The following is an 18,861-nucleotide window of genomic DNA, read 5'->3' on the forward strand; positions in this document are numbered from 1 at the left end:
TATTACTCTATTTACTGAATTGAATGTACCGAGGAAAATACAACTTGTGCAGAATATTATGCTTTTATTATTTCTGAATAATTTATTGTACGTTAAACTCCTGACAACAAATGAAGTCAAAACACACCTGTCGGAAAGAGTCCCTTACACAGGATGTTTTCACTTGGAAATAATAATAATAATAAATAAACACCGGATCATGTCAGGTTTTAGCGAGACAGTGACCACACACATGTAAGATTCCTGCTGGAAGGATGACGAGAGAGAGCATCATGTGGAGGGAAATAATCTTAACAACCAGAGAAATGGAGCGTTAACCTGTGTGCGTGGGCAGCCCTGCTGAGCGATTACTCTAAGCGACACTGACCCCTGGCTGACCCCCACGTCTGCTTTAATATACCTGACCTGTCCCCACAGGAACCCCGCCCTTAATCTACTGCCCCATCCCTCCGGCAAGTGCTGCCTCACTTTCTCACTTGCTGTTGCGGCGAGGGTCTGGCCCTTTTTTTTTAACCCCTTAATATACAGCATTCATCTTCCCTTCCCCTCCTATGACAACCTGCTACTGCACTCGTCTGGCCAAAAGTGTTTGGACGCCTGCTCGCCCAGAATATAGAATATAGAATGTAGGGTACTGAATGGTAACATCGTCGTCTTTTCCGGAGAAGGTTTTGTGTCATTTCTATGAGGATTTGATGGCATTCAGCCATGACAGCATCAGTGAGGTCATGTAATGCTTCCTTCCAAAAGTCACACAGTGCAGTGTCTGCAGGGCTGAGCCCAGAGTAGCAATGACAGAGCCTCTGTTCTCTCTATTACAGGCCAGTGAAGTGTCACAATGATTTTGAAGCTGTAAATTTAAGTTAAAATCACTACCTAGTGTGGCTTTAAGAGATGGATCCCATTCCTGCTTTATGTTTTTAAACCAGAGGAACTCCTGTATATTTTCTCATGATTGACCACATTAGTGAAGTAGTTCCCGGTCAACAGGCTCTGACCAAGGCCAGATATTAATGACCATAGCCTGAGGCATGGTTTAAACTGCCGGCAGCCCACTCTTCCACACAGGGTTTATAAAAGATTGCACCCGGCAAAAAACAAAAAAAATAAAAAAACAAAGAGGAGTGAGAGAGGACAGAAAAAAAGGAGGTGATGAAAAACAGGATTAGAGGAGCAAGCCTGAGAACAAAGAGGAGTGAGACAGATACAGAATGAGCAGGGCATATAGATGGGGAGAGAGAGAGAGAGAGAGAGAGAGAGATATTAGTGTATGACGGTCAAAACTAACATCATTGATATTTCCTTTTGGTCTTTTCCCATGAAGAGGTGTGTATCTCTCTCTCACTGTGTGTATGTGTACACACATGTACAAAGGCTTATCTGTGAAATTTGGGATGACACACTCACGTAGACGTTGGTTTTGCTATACATGTGAGGACCTTCTGTAGAAATAATTCATGAAAAAATGAATGACCACTACACATTTGGTCCTCGCAAATACATAAAAACATACACATACACACAGCTAGCCCAAGCCTTCCGAAAGAAAACACAGTTAATCCTCTAATACTCAAAGTAAGTAAGAAAACCAACAAGGCCATAATTCCTTCATTATTAACTGCCATGCGTTTGAACCCTGTCACTGGCCAGAAAACAGTAGCATCTCCGCTGGCAAAGTGATGAAGGACGAAGAGCAGAACAATGGTTCAAAAGGAAACCCCCCAGTGGCTAACGTTCAGGGACGGCTATTTTTTATTAATTTTTTTTGCGCGCAGCTCAACGAAGTCAACAAAGGCAACGAGTTCAAACGCAGTGCAGACATTTGGACACTTAATCTAGCTGCACCCAATTACAAAAATATGAATATGAACTGCTTCATTTTTCAAAATACGTGGCGATGCCAGCCGTTTCCAGGGAGACCAATGATGCCATGTGTCCGGCAAATTATTTAATAATGTGTACCAATTTGTGGAGAAATGAGTTTGTTCCCTCGTTTACAGCGTCTCCTGGCAAAAGCCCCCAATGTCTATTAATTCCAGTCTGTGAAACGCTATTTACTGGTGATATTTATGGGATCTTCGCTGATGCTGGCTCTTTCATCATTGTAATTAAAGGTCCGAGCAATCAGCGACGGAATAGTTATGAAATTTCGGATGTGATGAAAGCCGCCGGCCTAAAAAACCACAGCTGGCCACTCATGTTTAATTGAGACTTCTTGGAAAACTGGCGCGGGGCTAACGTCTCGCACGAGTGCCGTGGTGATGGCCGCTAATGCGTGTTGCCTCCCCCAATATTAGAACAGATTATTTTCATTTTGCATGAGAATGGAAGTCAGCGAGGGTGGAGAGGGTAGGGTTTGTGGGGAGGGTTGTGGTGCCGTGTCTGTGTGTGTGTGTGTGTGTGAGGGTGGGATTAGCTGCAAGCTTACGCTATCATTCAGATTCCGCTTAATGCAGATTAAACGGCTTTAATCAAACCGGTAATTTTGTGAAACTGCCACCGGAGCTAATAGCATTAAAGCCTGCGTTAAAAACTGGCTCGCTAATGCCGGGGGACAAAGTGAGGCAGCCACAGAGAGGACGAAAACACACCTAGCGAACAAACGGAAAGCACAGGAAAGTGTGTTATTCCCAGGCCGAGGCAGTCGTCCAACTCGTGGACTGATCCCAGTTCAACACTAAGCCCTACACTTGGGTTAGTCCACTAGTTTGATTCCCGTGAAGCAATGAAGCTGCCTCTGATTCTAGGTAACGCCTTTTCAATTCCCAACTTATTCTGAGCTGGTATCTCCACACACAAACAATAAGGTCGTTAAGAAGCGCTGCCTGAAAACAGTTCAATTTGTCCCTGCGCCTGAGTGGACGAGGGCAAAGGGAAAGAAGCAAGGGCTCATTATTCTTGGAACTGGAACACAGCCAGACTACTACTGCTGGGTGATGAGCAGGGCTCTCGGGTGGATCAATGCTCCCCTCGAAGAATCCCAAGTAGATGATGTGATTGCTGGTGGGTGACCATTATGTTAACAAGAAAGACAGCACCAGGACTGTGGTCCCTGCAGCTCCGAGACCCACGATACAGGACACCCCTCCTTCCTTAGCGTCTCAGAAAGTGTCAAACTTTAACCTGCAGTCATTGTGGATGACGACTGTTGATTATTCAATGCTTCACAGCGGGACGCTCTGGGAAAGGCAAACATGAGGCTGAGGTCAACTCTAAGCAATGGCCAGATGGGTACAAAGGGGAGTAACTGTGTTTTACTGAGAGACAGAGCTGATTAAGGGATGATCCTGACACAGCTGGACCTCAAATAAACAAACAACCCTCCTCCTCCAGACTGAGGAATGTTTGTTGTACTTTTTAAACCAATGCAAATCTGTTTTATATCTTTTAATTACACACCTGTCCTCTTCACACTATATACGAGCACGCCCCCAATTCCCATTCTTCCTGCGATGACGTAAACACGACTTTGTCAAAGTGGACAATAGTGGACAATAATTGCGGTCAGCTTGAATAATTGCCATCAGTTCAAATGACTGCAATCAGGTTGATGCAATAATGGCAACCTGGGTCCACATAGGAGCCCTGCAGCTTTCCTATGATGTGAGCTGTGAGACAAAACAAAATAGCCTTCGCCTAATATTTCATATAAACATAACTGACCCCTGGGGTAATAAAGAGAAGTGGGTTTTCAGTGGACCTGGCAACGTCGCCCCATCAGTCGTCCAAGTTATAACCAGACAAAGTAAACATGCTGGAGTCCAATAAACCTTGACAGAGAGTTTTAATCCCTGGTGGATAGTTTTCAGCCCGTTCTGGTGGAATTAATTAGAGAGTGGACAGAGATTCGCAGCGATTCGTATTAATGCACTTATTTGAATTGGTTGCCAATTTCATTTGTCTAAGCCTTGGTGCTTAGAAAGGATTTCTGATAAAACCTGCACGTTAATTACTTAAAAACTCATTTCAGGGAGTGAGCAGGAGACCGGGGGTGGACAGCCTGCAGTAAAGGTAAACGCATCTTCAGACGTGTGCAAAAGACAGTATGGCAACAGTGGTCCCCACCTCAGCACGCATAGTAAACATTAATAGAAGGCTGCATTGCAGCTGCACACAAGCCTAAGGGCACCATGCCCAATGCCAAATGTCAGCTACGGGGTATAAAGCCCCACATACTGGGATGTGGAGCAGAAGAACCATGTTCTGTGGAGCGATGAAATATATCTCCATCCAATATCATCATGTTTGATATTTTATCACATCGCCCACCCTCGGCGTTTAATCTTTCATTCCTGCGTTTAGTAACATCTCCACGCTGCAGTCACAACCACAACAAGCATGCACAGTCTCGCTCTCTCTCTCTCTCTCTCTCTCTCTCTCTCTCTCTCTCTCTCTCTCACACACACACACACACACACAGGAAAAAAGAGGAAACAGGATCTAAACAATCTGACTCAGTTTCCTCTTCTCTCTCTCTGCATTGGCACAAGGTGCAAGCCCTGGGGAAGACACCTCAATGATGAGAGAGAGAGAGAGAGAGAGAGAGAACATGACAAAGAAAATGATACATCAGGCAGTGTGTGTTGGTCTCTGAGGTCCAGATGTGCTGCCCAGAGATGGACGATGTGGTCAGTGCCACACACAGCGCTGATGAAGCAGGACATACTCAGCTTCTTTCTTTTTTTCTGAGGAGCCCAAAAAAACAAAACAAAAAAAAACCCCTGCAAAACCCACAGGGGCCGAGCACCGACACTCATTTAAACAAATAATTAAATAAACAAACAAACAAACAAACAAACAACAAAAAACCTCACACACACACACAGTCTTGTCTCCATGATTTCAGGGGACATTGCATAGTCTTCCATTCATTTTTGTGGAGATTCACCCAAACCCTTAAACTAAACTTAACCTAAAAATAAACCTAACCCATAAACACAATTACAACTGGCCTGAGCCTTACACTAAACTTACACACGTGTAATAGTGCTGGTTTACACCATGAGGACATCTTGTTGTTGTCCCCATACAGAATGTCGATGGTGTAAATTAATGATATACATATATCTCTCTGTTTCTCATGCCCTCTTTCTCTCTCTCTCTCTCTCAGCTTTGTAAGAATGGCCAGGTTCCCAATCCCCAATGCAACGTCCACACATTGTTCATGAATCTGTGATTTAGGTCTTAGCTTTTACTGCTTTATATTCTCAATAATTCCATATACACAATTACACTTTATTTACCAAGCTCTCGTCACACCAGCAGCAGCTCAAAGGGCTTTTCAGACCTGAAATAAGGTGTAACTTTTCTTTATGAAAGAGAGGAATGCACTCTGCATAATGCATATATTACGGTTACACTGCAGGGGCAGATATTTACAAAAATAAATACTGGATATAAGCATCAGCTCATAATTCTAATACGGGTATTTGTGCATCACTAGGAAGAGCTCTACTTGGCGTGAGCAGGCCTTGATGGTGGCCAAATTTGATTGCAGCTTTATTAACTGCGTGTTACTTTGTGGGGAATAGCAATTTATGTTTATTTGGTTCTGTAGTGTCTCTCTCTCTCTCTCTCTCTCTCTCTCTCTCTCTCTCTCTCTCTCACGCACACACACACACACACACAGAACATAACAGTGTCAAAATGGCTGACTGTACCACCCACACCATATAACACTACACTCCTACTACTTTGCTGGAGGTTAGAATACACTCCACACTCATGTTTTTTCTTTTCTTTCTGCCTTTCTCTCGCTACAGTTCTGCACAACTCTGGCCTCTGAGAACCCCAGGAAAAAAAGAAAGAAAGGGGGATGAGAGTAAGCGAATAAGAGAGAGATGGGGCAGAGGAGTCTGAGGCACTAAACAGCCATTAAAGAGCAGCGGAGGCCCGTGGAAATCGCCAGAACAAATGTGGCCCAGTTGGCTGCGAGGCAGCCCATTATAAGGGCATGCACGCTTGCATTCTACCGCCTCATTTAAATCAGCCTCACGGAGAGGGACCCTTTGCCGTGGCACAGTGGCATCGTTGCAGTCATCGTAAGGTCTTTCTCCAGGAGGGAAAGCCAGGCTTTCAAGTATGTTTCAAGCCATTTTCAATCAAAACAAGCACTTTTTAGTGAACAGACCCCACTGGGGGAGTGTCTGACACTCACTGGATTAAAGGTAAACACTGCTGTAGAGCGCTGAGGGCGATACAACAAAAACACATCACATCAATATCATATCATAATCACACATCAATCAGCCAATGCATCAGCAATCAATAAACCAATCAATCCATCAAAAGAACTAGCAATCGACAAATCAATCAACCAATTAATTAAACATTCCAACAAGTCTGACATCCAATTAAAAAAAACAATCAATCAGCAAACACCCAATCAATGAACCAACCAAAAAGAGAGACAATCAATCAACAAACAAGAAAACCATCATCAATTAATTCGTTCATTCATTCATGAATCAATTAATCAGTCAAACAAATCAGACAATCTATCAAATCAATTAACTAACCAAGCACATTATCAGTCCTTCCAAGCAACAGAATCAATCAACCAAGCACCAAACCATGAAACCAAACAAATATTCAATCAACCTACCAATGATTGAAGGCCAATTATGCAATACATAGAAGACAACTAAAACAAAAATGACATTAACCCCACATTCATTTTATTAACATAAATCACAGTCTAAACATAAATCATCCACATATCATTAAACCAGCTGCTCGTCAGTCCATCTTTCAAACTTGTTCTTCTCTACTGTCTCCAGAGACACATTTTTCATCACTGCCATCCATTTCATAAAGACATCCGACCTCCCGGACAAGACCCCGCCCCTCACCACTGCATATCGACCCACATCTGGATGAAATCTACAGTTCTGCGGCTTATGAACCTCTGCTTTACGTTGTATATTTCATCAGAGGGATCTGAGGGCTCCTGAAATGAAGGGAGAAAAGCGGCGTGCCCCAGGGAACAATCCTCGGCACGCTGCCGTTCTGGTAATACATTTTTCATATTGTCTATTTACAGTGCCCTTCTGCCGACAAAAAAAAAAAAATCTATTTAAGGAAGGTTTTCCGTGCGGCCCCGGGGCCACCGTGATCAACGGCTCTGGAGCCGATCTTGTTCTGATGCGAATACATCAAAAGCGCACAGACAGCCATATCCAGGGCAACTTTGAATAACACATCCGTCTCCTTCCCTCCAAACATTTCCCTCGTTTTCTCACTTCTCTCTCGCTCTCTCTCTCTCCCACCCATACTGTTTGTGTATGCTTGAGTGTCTTCACAGAATTGGTTCTGCCTGAGCGAGTGTCAGCGATCCATGAGCTGGTGCAATACACTATCCAATATAGAGGTGAGAAAGTGGGCTCCAGTCCTCAGGGAAAGGTTAGTGTTACCAAAGATCTCCAGATACTTCTGGACATTCCTTCCAACGAGGGGCCAATCCTGACACAGATTTTGTGACCATCCAACATCACGTGTGGACTGAATGCCATCAAACCCTCACCACAATGTTCCAACATCTACAAACCACAGAGGTTGTTACTACAGGGAAAAGGGGAACCAGCTCCCAATGGACCCTCTGAATCCTGTGTCCAAAACCTGGCATAGGTCACCACAGGTGTCACCAAAGATGGAGAAATCACTGTGACCGACCTTAGTCCGCTGAGTTTAATAATAACTATTTAAATAATTCCAATAAAAGACCTCTGGTTAATTTGTCCTCTTTATCGCCTCATCCTAATTCAGTGCTGCCAAATTTATCAGCGCCACGCATTCAGACCGAGACATTTGATTATAGCCACTGTGATGTAGCCTTTATGGTCTTTTATTTGTTAAATTCAATTAAGCTCAATGCCAAGAGAGGATAAAACAGACAGAGAGAGAGAGAAAGGGAGGGAGAGAGAGAGAGAGAGAGAGAGAGAGAGAGAGAAAGAGAGAGAGAAAGGGAGAGAGAGAGAAAGAGAGAGAGGTTCTGAGTTTGGTAATCATCCGATAAAAGACAGCTCCTCACTCTTATGTCCATCAACTGAAGCTTTGAACAAGTTAAAAAAAAAAAAGCACCCAGCCTTTCAGCCTCTAGTGTACACAGTGTCCAGGAAAAGAGACAGTGTGTGTGTGTGTTTGAGACAGACAGAGAGAGAGAGAGAGAGAGAGAGAGAGGGGGAGAGAGAAACAGAGATTTCATTCTCATTGCTCCAGGGAACTTTGAGGTTTCAAAGGCGGGGTGATCCTACATCGGCTCCCGGAGGACTGGCCGTGCTGACCACTTTGCGGCGGCCTGAGGGGTAAGTGCCCTTTGAGTGTGAGAACACAGTTTGGAAGAAGTTTGGGAGTGAGAGAGCCATACAATAAGCTTTTGTTGGGCGGCGGGCGAGCGAGCGTGTGGCCTCTATGCACCTCAGAGGCGTCATTTTCTGTCATTTTGCTTTGAAGATGTGCCCTCTATTTTTTCACCATTGCCCGGTGAGTGGGGGAGTGTCTCTCACTCTCTCTCTCTCTCTCTGTGTATGTGTGTGTGTGTGTGTGTGTGTGTGCCTGTACTTTTCTCAAAAGGCTTTGAGGTGTAATAAACGGCACTTTGGTGTTCTTTGTCCCTGTAAGCCTTCTTTAAAGGATTTGTGTGTGCACTGTCCGTCAGAGTTGTAACCATGCGAATGTGTATGTGTGTGTGTGTGTGAGAGAGTTGGGCTCTGTATGTGCATGTGTGTATTGGATCCTGTGTTTGGGGTGGATGTCTTATCTCCAGGCCCCAGGCAAGCCACCCCCGACGAGAAAGTGTGTGTGTATGTAACTGCATGCCCAGACTCCAGCAGCTTTCTGGCCTGACCATCGTTTCTGTGCAATGGACAGTATGTAAGTGTCAAGGTAATTACACTAATGTGCTCCCATTACTTCCTCTGTAGCTTCTCTAACTGAAGGATTGTGCCGAGTGGTAGCAGCCAGGTCTGGAATCAGTGGGTTTCCAGGCGAGTGCTGCCACCTCTACACCCAGAGCTATTTACTGAAACAGTCTAATCCAACTTAGCATAAAAAATATGATTCAGCAGAAAAAAAAGGTCTGTGACGCTCAGGCCCAAAGTCAAAGAGCTTTAAAACAATCATTTTCAACATGTGAGGACGTTTTCTGTTAGTGTTCTTCTCTAAGCGTGCTGAGCTGTTCAGTGATGCTGCATTAGCTGCAGTTGGACAAGATGTGGTAGCTCTACTACTACTATTACCACCACTGCGGCTACTAAAGACCCATGCTTTCTTTTCCCTCAATATTCACAGCTGTAGTGCCCTTCAGCAAGGGTCCTAACTCCCAAATGATCCTTAGAGGCTATAGTGCTCTTGTGCTCTTGAAGTGTGTGGAAAAATTGCTCACGTTTGTGTGTTTATGCTCATTTCTTGTATATAATAATAGGCATATATATATATATATATATATATATATATATATATATATATATATATATATATATATATATATATTTTTTTTTTTTTTTTCATTCATTCATTCATTCATTCAGTAAGCACTTATCCAGTTCAGGGTCGTGGTGGATCCAAACCGGGGCACCCGGAGGAAACCCACACGGACACAGGGAGAACACACCGACTCCTCACAGACAGTCACCCGGAGCGGGAATCGAACCCACAACCGCCAGGTCCCTGGAGCTGTGTGACTGCAACACTACCTGCTGCACCACCGTGCCGCCCTATATGTGTGTGTGTGTGTGTGTGTGTGTGTGTGTGAGGCTGCATTTGGAAGTTAACAGGATTTTCAGAATTAAGTATCCAGTGCCCTCAGAACAGCACCATGTCACCCCCCCAAACACACAAATAAGCAAACAGTTCCCCCCATTTAAAAATAAATAAATAAATAAATAAAAATAGAAAGAAATCCCCCTGCAGCACCTCTTTTCCCAATCACTTCGCTCCAAACAGCGTAACAGCCCTGTAATCAAAAGCAGTGCCTGCACTTTCCTTTTAAACAAAGCTTAAGCACTTAACTGTTCCCTACATCAGGCCCCGCTCTTTCACAGTGGCACACACAAACCTGCAAAGTGACCTTTAAGACTCTCATGAAGGCCAGCTGGACGAATACAGGCCACAGCAGCAGTCACAAGTGTGCATACACCTGCTTGAGTGCATCAGTTGAATTCCCATTAAAATCCTTGAAATAGTGAAGTGGATGCTCATGTACTGTGTTGTATGCCTCTGCCATTTCTGAGCACAACAGATTCTTTTATCAAGAAATGCTCAGCGTTGAGTAGTAAATGATTAAACCCTCTGTGACTTGAAGAGTTAGAAGGCTTAGACTTAGTTAGGTGTTGTTCTTCTGACACAATCCAGCTCATCTCTGCCTCACTGCTGCACATCACTGAACTAGGATCAGAAAAACAAGTGCCTACCACACAGAAACCAAACCGTCTAAAGCTAATCTAAGCCCTCCATCTCTTTTATCTTCCCATCTAAGCACCCTGTGCTTTTCCAGTGAAGATGAATCACTACACAATAAAAAAATAATGAAATAAAGAAACCCTCCATGAGCGGATGCCTCCAAACTTTAGACTGATACTGCATGGGTGTATTGAGGGAGGCTGGCTCAATGTCATTTGCTCACTTAGCATAGCAGAGTCACCCACATAGCAGCACGACTGCTGGCATTTGTAAAGTGGCAGTGAGAATCCTCTGGCTGGCTGTGTGTCTATATAAGATCCTGACAGCACCGAGAGTTGTGACTGATGTCAATAGCCACTTGCCGCAGTCCGAGCCAGAAATGGCTCATGAACAAAACGCACTGAAAGGCATTTATATTCATCAACGCATACACAATGCCCCCGCTTTAGCCATCTGCTGCGGACACACACATACAAACACACAGACGGGAGAATGCCAATTCGCGACAGAGTAAGAGCGCTCGCTCACTCTATCCACTTCCCAGAATGTTGGATGATGGGACAGCTTGGCCAGTGGGCATCTCATGTTGGCATGGCGTAGCTAGCGTAAGCAAGGACCCCCAGTCATGCCAGCCTAGCGCCACCTGACCAGGCCACCGTTGTTTTCGCGTCAACAGAGAATTGACGGTAACTACGACGGATTGTTGTGACATTGCCATTGCTCCAAGAACAGGAACTGGGCTTCGCAACTTAAATAGAAGAATTGGCCGTTAGTGTTCTCCAAGTGTGCAGATCTGATTAATGACATTGGATTAGCAGCAGTTATTATTAGTCTAGCAATTATGAAATAAATTGGTGAAAAAATAAAAAATAATATATTAAGCTAGGTGTACAAGCCTATGAGAGGTTGTTGCATTGGCGTAGCATAGCACACACAGGCGAGAGCCCCCCTCCCCCCGCCCAAATACCCAGTCATGCCAGCCTTGTGCCATCTGAACAGGCCACATCTGTTTTTGCTTCAACAGAAAATTGATCGTGAGAATGCTGGATGGTTGAGTGTGACATTGCCAGTGGTTTGGATTCTCACGGATTAGACTTCACTACTGCTACTGAAAGGCATTCTCTGGTTTTTGTCCTGTGACTCCTCCTGGGATTGGTATCGACAAAAACAGGTCGAGGTACAAAGCAAAGCTGGGGGCGCGAAGAGACCGGAGGGTTCGCCAAGCAAGGACGGGGAGAGACGATGGAGGCTTTATCGATCTATAGAGGTGCAGAAGAGCAAAAGCATGGCAATAAAACAGCTTTGGGGAGTCAGCAATGAGGCAGGGGAGGGGGCAAGGTTCTCTGATGTTGATGATGTTTAAAAACGCTGATGATGTTTAAAGTCAAATAAGAACATCAGATTTATCAGCCCTTTATTTGTTTGTATACTCCCACCACTGCCACTGTAACCTGACTATCCTTCAAAATTTGCAGATTTGATTTAAATTGTAAGCATCGCTGCTGTACAAGATTGCCACAGCTTTCTGGATACACACTCCAGCACACAGTTCTACACATTTAAACTCACACAAATACACTTTCAGTTCCACTTTAAATGCTGCCACTATTCCACTAATACCAGCTGATTTGACATATTTGGATCACTTTAAATAATAAAGCAGTTACAAAGGTCTGGATGTAAACTGCTGCCCCATTTAAGGTGAAATGAAGCTGGAAACTGGAGAATAAAAAAGCTAAGTTTAGCTTCTTCTTCTCTCTTTCCATGTTAAAAGCTGTAAGTTGTTGTGTTGGTTCATCTACTTGTGTTTATGTTTCTGTTGGTGGCGTTAAATTCAAGTACTACAACACTTTTCATTTTCCTCAGTCAGTCCACCTTAAAATCTCCCGTTGAGCATCATGTGACACAATACGCTCTCTCCTGATTGGTTGGATGTAGTCTGGTGGCAGCAGTCTTTTGAGAGCTCCTGAACACAACACAACCAATCAACTGAAATGAAAGGGATCCATTGAGGCAAAGTAAGGGCAGTTCACCTTTGATGAGTAAAACTCACTTTCTCATTGGCTACTGGCACCATTTATTTGCATATGGGCATGGCTTTTCCCATCACTCACCATGATTGTGTAGTTGTCCCACCCAGATGACCTTCCTCTACGCTCCCAGTCTGAAACTGTAAGGTTTTAATACCTGGTGTTTTTTTTTTGGCTGTTTATTTTATTTGGTCAATCGGTTTCCTCGAACCATTTGAGTTCACTTAGCTCGTCAGGTTTAACAGTGCAGTGTTGGTTAACTGGTTCTCTCCCACAGTATAGTTTACTTTCTTTCATTAGAAAGTGTGCGGTTTTAGAATGTATTTGGGTTGTTGCACAGCCCTTAAGGCGTTACACTCCAACCTCAAGAAAAGGGCCAGAACTGAGTAGACCTTAATTTTACTTTAAAGTTCACAGAACAAGTCTTTATTGGCTGCAACTAAACACCAATTACCAACCGAAAAAGAGACAGAACTTCAGAAAAGCTGTGAGGGAGTTTTGATCGTATTTACAAATAAATTCCAGATGAAGTTGCCTCAGCAGTGAAATGAGTTCACTCTCAGAAAGCGAGGAATAATCAATAATAATAATTAATCAAACAAGGCTCGGATATCAAAGGCTAAATCTTAAGCATACAGTAGCCGTGGTACCCTGGAGTGACGGCGTCAATAAACACCCAGCAACTGCCTCCAGCCCCTCGCTTCACACAGAGCCTTGTTATTCAGACTTCTCTGCAGGTGTTGATGGCCATTTGAACCACACACACATACACAATGCTCAGTATATCTTTACACGCTGAAATGTATGTATGTATGTGTGTGTGTGTGGGGAAACCCCAGTCGACTGCCCACGGCTACGCGTTTGAAACCGTGTCGGGCGGCGGAACTAAACACCTTCCTCCTCCTCCTCCACTTCCCCCTCCTTTCCCTTTGTTATTGTACACACAGATAAATCCACAAGGTCAATTTAGACATGTTTGGAAAAATAGCGCAGGAAAAGCAGGGCAATAAGTAGACCATTTTAGCGCAAGACTAGCAGCGCAAAACTAAGAAAGGCGAGAAATCCTCCACTAACACAGCAAAATAAGGCAATTGACTTTGACGGAATGGGGCGGCAAGACCAATCTGGTGTAATGATACATTCCTCGGAGGAAAAGACATCTGTCTTTCATGAGCAAATGGAGTTGTTAAGCAGACCATAGTGTTCCGTTGATGCTAGAGAGACATTGTGTGGCAATATCAGCACCTGGCTGTCGCTCATGGGCTCCACTGAAAAAGTGCTTTGAAACTTTTCCCTTCACTTTCCTAGAGGTATGTACTAGGGCTGATAGCATGGCGAGTAAATAACAAAGACCTTCATGGCGAACTGTTGAGTGTACTTCTACAAGCTGTTGACTATTAGCACCACCTACTTTATAGGGCTCAGATAAAAAGGGACGTGGGGGTACTATACTTTCACTAAAATGTACAGCAGTGGTTTTAAAGTCCAGTTTTGTTCCCAGAAAGAGAGGTGATTATGTGTAAACCTTTATTGAAAATGTGTCCTTGAGGGTACCACCATAGTGACAGCAAATGGTATCAAAACACGGACAGTTTTTCTGAGTGCGCACAGTGCTACAGTAGCTGTGATTAAAACAGAAAATACATTTCCCAGTACAATTAATATAAAAATGGCCATTCCAAACCCATTCCACTCATTGACATTTTACTGCGGGGTGAGGGCTCTGAATGGTGGTGTCAAAACCTGACAGAAAGAGGGTTCTGCAAGTGTACTGATGTATTTAGACCTTCCAAAAGAAAAGAAGGCTGCTGAAAGCTGCCTGAGTTTTGCCTGAAAAGCAGCACTATTCAGAGATGGAAATATATCGGACATATTTTTGCGTCTAAAAACTAAGCGCCCTCTAATCACTGCACAGATGCTGCTGACCTCCAAGGCCTCTTTCCTGCTGTTGGATGGATGGTTCCCTGGTCTGTGCAGGATTGGATATGGCTTCTCGTCCCATCTGATGTGCAACTACATGAGAACCAAAAAAACAAACAATTCAAGAAATACGACACGTTTGGTCTCACTAATGCTCTCCTGCCTGAATACCATCAGATCCTTACTGCAAAAGATGGATTATATTAAGGTAATTTTTGAGACAGTTTAAAGGCTTTAAAAACAGTGGATGTCCTAGAGAAATCTTCACTGTATCTCCTCAAAACACTCTTAGCCAGTGTCAGTGTTTCAGGATTTGCACAGGGAAGGTGTTTCTATATCATTCAAGAATTCTTTTAAGCACTGGTTAGAATAACTTGGTGAGCAAGGAGTATACTATCCTGATGGATATGGACAACAGTAATCATAGGGAAGCACCGCGTATGGCTAGTGACGTGTAATGAAGGCAGATAGCGGCTGATTTGCGAGGGGCTAGAAATCACTGCTCGCTGCAAGGATAAGACCAAGCATTCCATTTCGGATAAGGGAAATGTCAAGCTGCATTTAAAATTTTTAAGATTAGCAGCTTCCTAAATGTTACCCGCCATTTTTCCCTAAGCTTACCTCACCTTTATCGTCCTGAAACCTGATGCTGGAATAATACTCATAGAATGTGTGCATTATTTTGAGGATCTGGAAACATGTCCAACCAGTCAATGTTCTGTGGCTTTTGACAAACATGGGATAAAATGAGTTTTTTTCTGATTTTGTGCTGCATCTTATGTAGAATGCAGACACTTCAGGATTGTCCCGCCTCCTCGTCTGAGTCTCTCCAATCACAGCGCTGGACCCATGTTTATATGAGAACACAAAGATGAGCTCAAATGGAGTGAAACAAGAGCACAGAGTAAACTGTGAAAATGAGAACGGAGAAGAAAGACAACTGAGGGAAATCGGCTAATAGCCAGAGTTTCTTCTCCTTGCTCTCATTTAAAGGAACAGGCGCTGAACCCAGACATTCTGAACAGGGCTGTTACACAGGGGGAGAACACTGCTATGGTGTTTGGTAGTTTTTAGACCACAGAAGTATGCTTGCTTGTGTTAAAGGGGTATAATTTGCCCCTTTAATATTTAAAGTAATGGTCACTCTACAATTTAAAAGTTATCTTAATGCTAAGAAGCTTTTTGAAACTAGCCCGAGCTGCCTTACTGCTATCCCTTTGGAAATGTGTGTGTGTGTGTGTGTGTGTGTGTTTGCGTGTTTACGAGCAGCTTATGTGCCCAAGGCCTCAGTAATGGATATCTGGTCTTCTCATTGTCCAGTGTTAAATGGTTTTTCCTGTCAGCTTGCTACTACATAAATAACCCAAGCAGAGGGCAGGCGTTTAGAGCCACTTTACAGGTGGAGCGCTCAATGGAAGAGCAGATGGAGGAGATGAAGGAGAAAGAAAGTGGACAACAGCGATTAGGATCTGAAAGCCTGGCCGGAAGGGTCAACAGAAGGGGTCAGCAGAGAGGGGGCGTGCTGGAAACGACCCCCTACTGAGCACGGGCTCAGCCAACAGGAAGTAAGGAGGTGGGAGGGGTGCAAATCACATGATTAACAATGAGCTGCTACCTACAATTTCTGAACGGAGAACAGCCTGGTGTGGTCAGTCAGTGAAAGCAGGGCTAGAGGAGAACAGTAAAAAGGGGTGGAGGGGGAGGCAGAGATCAGTGGTGGTCCTATAGTGGGGGAGCATGTGCTATAGTCACAGTGATATTGGTTTGTGTGATCTATCCAGTAAAATAGCTAGTCCTTCACACTGCATTATGCAGAGAGTACAGTGCAGCATCTCTCACCCTCCTTTCACTCTTTCTCTCCATGTGTCCCACCATTTCTCACATATTTCATGGCTGGATAAAGTGGTTCTCTAATACAGTAATGGAACATGTCTTTCACTGGAGACATGGCTACTGCCATGATCAGGTTGCCATGGTAACGCAAGATTTCAGACATAGGCTGCATATCATATATTTATTCATGCTTATGAATATGCATGAAACAAGAAAAATATAACTTCCATACATACCACACTCTTACACACAATTCCTCATACCCTCACACACACACACACACATACATATAAATATATATTTATTATCTTAAATCACCTTGTGTGCTATCATGTGCCCTATCACTGCATAAAAGATGTGCATGACTTCCTGTTGGATGAACCATGTGAGCAATCACTCTGATTTGTTTAGTCGGTTATATTAAAGCCCAAATGTGATACAGCAGTTTGTGACACAACTGCTGAAATAATATAAACAGCTGCTTCTTCTCTGTTTATCAGCCACTCCCACTAGGGGTCGCCACAATGGACCATTACCATTCACACATTAGACCAGGCACAGATTTTAAACTGGATACCCATCCTGACACAACAAACAAACACATTCAATATGAAACGCCACTTTTCAGGTTTGCATTAACCCAGTGTTTTTAAGGTCAGCAAATGAATGGTATTAGTTCATTAGAGTGTGCAGTTCTCTGCAGGGAACTGCGGTCTGTACTCATTCCACATAAGGCATCTGAGCAGAAGCACCCAAACCTCTACAGTATTGACTCTAATGGCAAGTGATGGCTGAAGCGTATGTACACACTGTAAGCAAATGGAAGAGGACAGGTATTTCTGGAGCTGTATAACTCTAACTCTGTCAAAGCCATGATCCTGAGCAAGAGCAGATGGGAACAGCAAGAACAGTCCCAGCCTTCAGAAGAAGTGGCCGAGTCTGAGAAAGAGACGAAGAATAAAGCAGCCCAGCTTAATTCATATTTAAAGATTTTCTTTATTGCATCTTTAATACGCCCTTTTCCCCCAGCCGTGTGTCCCTCCACTTCTAGCTCGGAGCAGGGTTTAATTCCCGTCTCTGTCTCCTTCAGTACACTCCTCTGCTCTCTTTTTTCTGGTGGAGCTTTTATTGCTCCTCGTGCACTCTGCTGAGGATTAATGCCACCGCGCTGTACCCCGGGCACACACAGACTCCAATATGAGCACATAAAAAAAGCGTGTGGTCAGGGAGATTTACTGTCCACACTTTAATGATGGCAGGGCAAACGGACAAGCTCGCGTCGGACCAGGAGGTCAGACCAGCTGCTTATCAGAAGATGAAGATTTTCCAAGTACCATGAAAGTAACATTCAATAGAACAGCTATGTCTTTATATTAAGATTATTATTTGTATTTTGTGTTTCCACAATCAAGGTGGGAGCTGCAGGGTGGTGGCGCATCCACAAATAAAGCAAGCTTTGAGTATCTTCTAGAGAAGAGCTAATGGACTGATACTCTGAGTTAATCAGAAGCTTGAGATCGGTCTTAAAATATTTGGCGTATTTATTTGAATATTTGATTCTGTTCTGAATCAGGAGAGAGCCCTTGGTCTTATTCTTGGCCTAGACTCCTACCACTGGTAATCAATTCACACAAGAGTGTCTATGTCTAATCAGTGAATCCAACAATAAAACAACGGCCTGGGGCCTCTTTTACACAGTGATAGCAAACATAGTAGCTTAACTGCTCTTTCAAAAACACTGCTGGATGTGAGTATACAGTTTTCTGGATTACAGCTAAAGGGAGAAGTGTCTATAAATGACTTTGAATCAAGCTGTGTGTGTGTTGTAAATGTTTAAAGAAGCCCTAATTGTGTTTCTTGTTCCCTAAACTGGTAATTAATTAGTTGGGCCTATTGTTGTTTTAATTTACCCAAAGTCTTCCCCTTTACCTTTGATCCCATGTTTATTGTGTTCATTTTTTACAGCCTCTCCTTGTAATTTTATGCATTTTCCTGTAAGGCAATTTCAGTTGGGCTGTGTGTATGAAAATAGCTATATAAATAACATTTATTATTGTTATTATTATGGTGTAGAGTCATAAAATCTCCTTAAAGGGTCTTAAGAGGTTGGTAAAGGCAGTGTTTTTGACTGTGGCAGTAACTGAGGCCAATAAAGGTTTTCCAAGAAACAGTGACCCTCTGATGCCCACATGTCCACACACACACTGTTATCCCCACACACTTTGTCAGATAATACTAATGAACTATCCCTGCTAGCATAAATCACTGTGCCCGTCCGCTCCTGTTGGGCTTAATGAGTTATCGAAGCCTAATTAATTCACGGTGAATTCCTAAATTGAAGTCTGTGAGTTTCCATTACGACTGAGTGGGTGGAGGGTCTGGAGGGGTGTGTGTGTGTATGTGTGGGGGCTGGTGGTTTATGTTTACGAAGTACTCCATCGGCATGCCTGGGAGAGCAGCTAATATCACCCCCCCCCCTTCCATTTCGCTCATCTCGGCCAAAAAACTCATTTTCGTGGCACTTTCAGGGATTTAAATAATTTTTCTTCACAGGAACCCTAACCCTCCCCCGTTATGTTGATGATGAAAAACGAATTGGGAAATATACAGGGCAGGCAAGCAAAGTCATGCCTCGAATCCCCTAAGCTCTAATTCGACAAGAACTGGGTCAGCTCCTGAG

The 18,861-nt window shown here is 43.7% G+C and overlaps 1 protein-coding gene across 3 annotated transcripts in view; it reads right to left on the reverse strand.

The window, feature by feature from the left end:
- The window catches only part of tmem132e (transmembrane protein 132E), a 293,081-nt gene that overhangs the window by 68,124 nt on the left and 206,096 nt on the right, over positions 1-18,861 (reverse strand). The gene's annotated exons all lie outside the window — the stretch shown is intronic.

The sequence above is a fragment of the Hoplias malabaricus genome, chromosome 2 (assembly GCF_029633855.1).
Source record: "Hoplias malabaricus isolate fHopMal1 chromosome 2, fHopMal1.hap1, whole genome shotgun sequence".
Classification (NCBI taxonomy): Eukaryota; Metazoa; Chordata; class Actinopteri; order Characiformes; family Erythrinidae; genus Hoplias; species Hoplias malabaricus.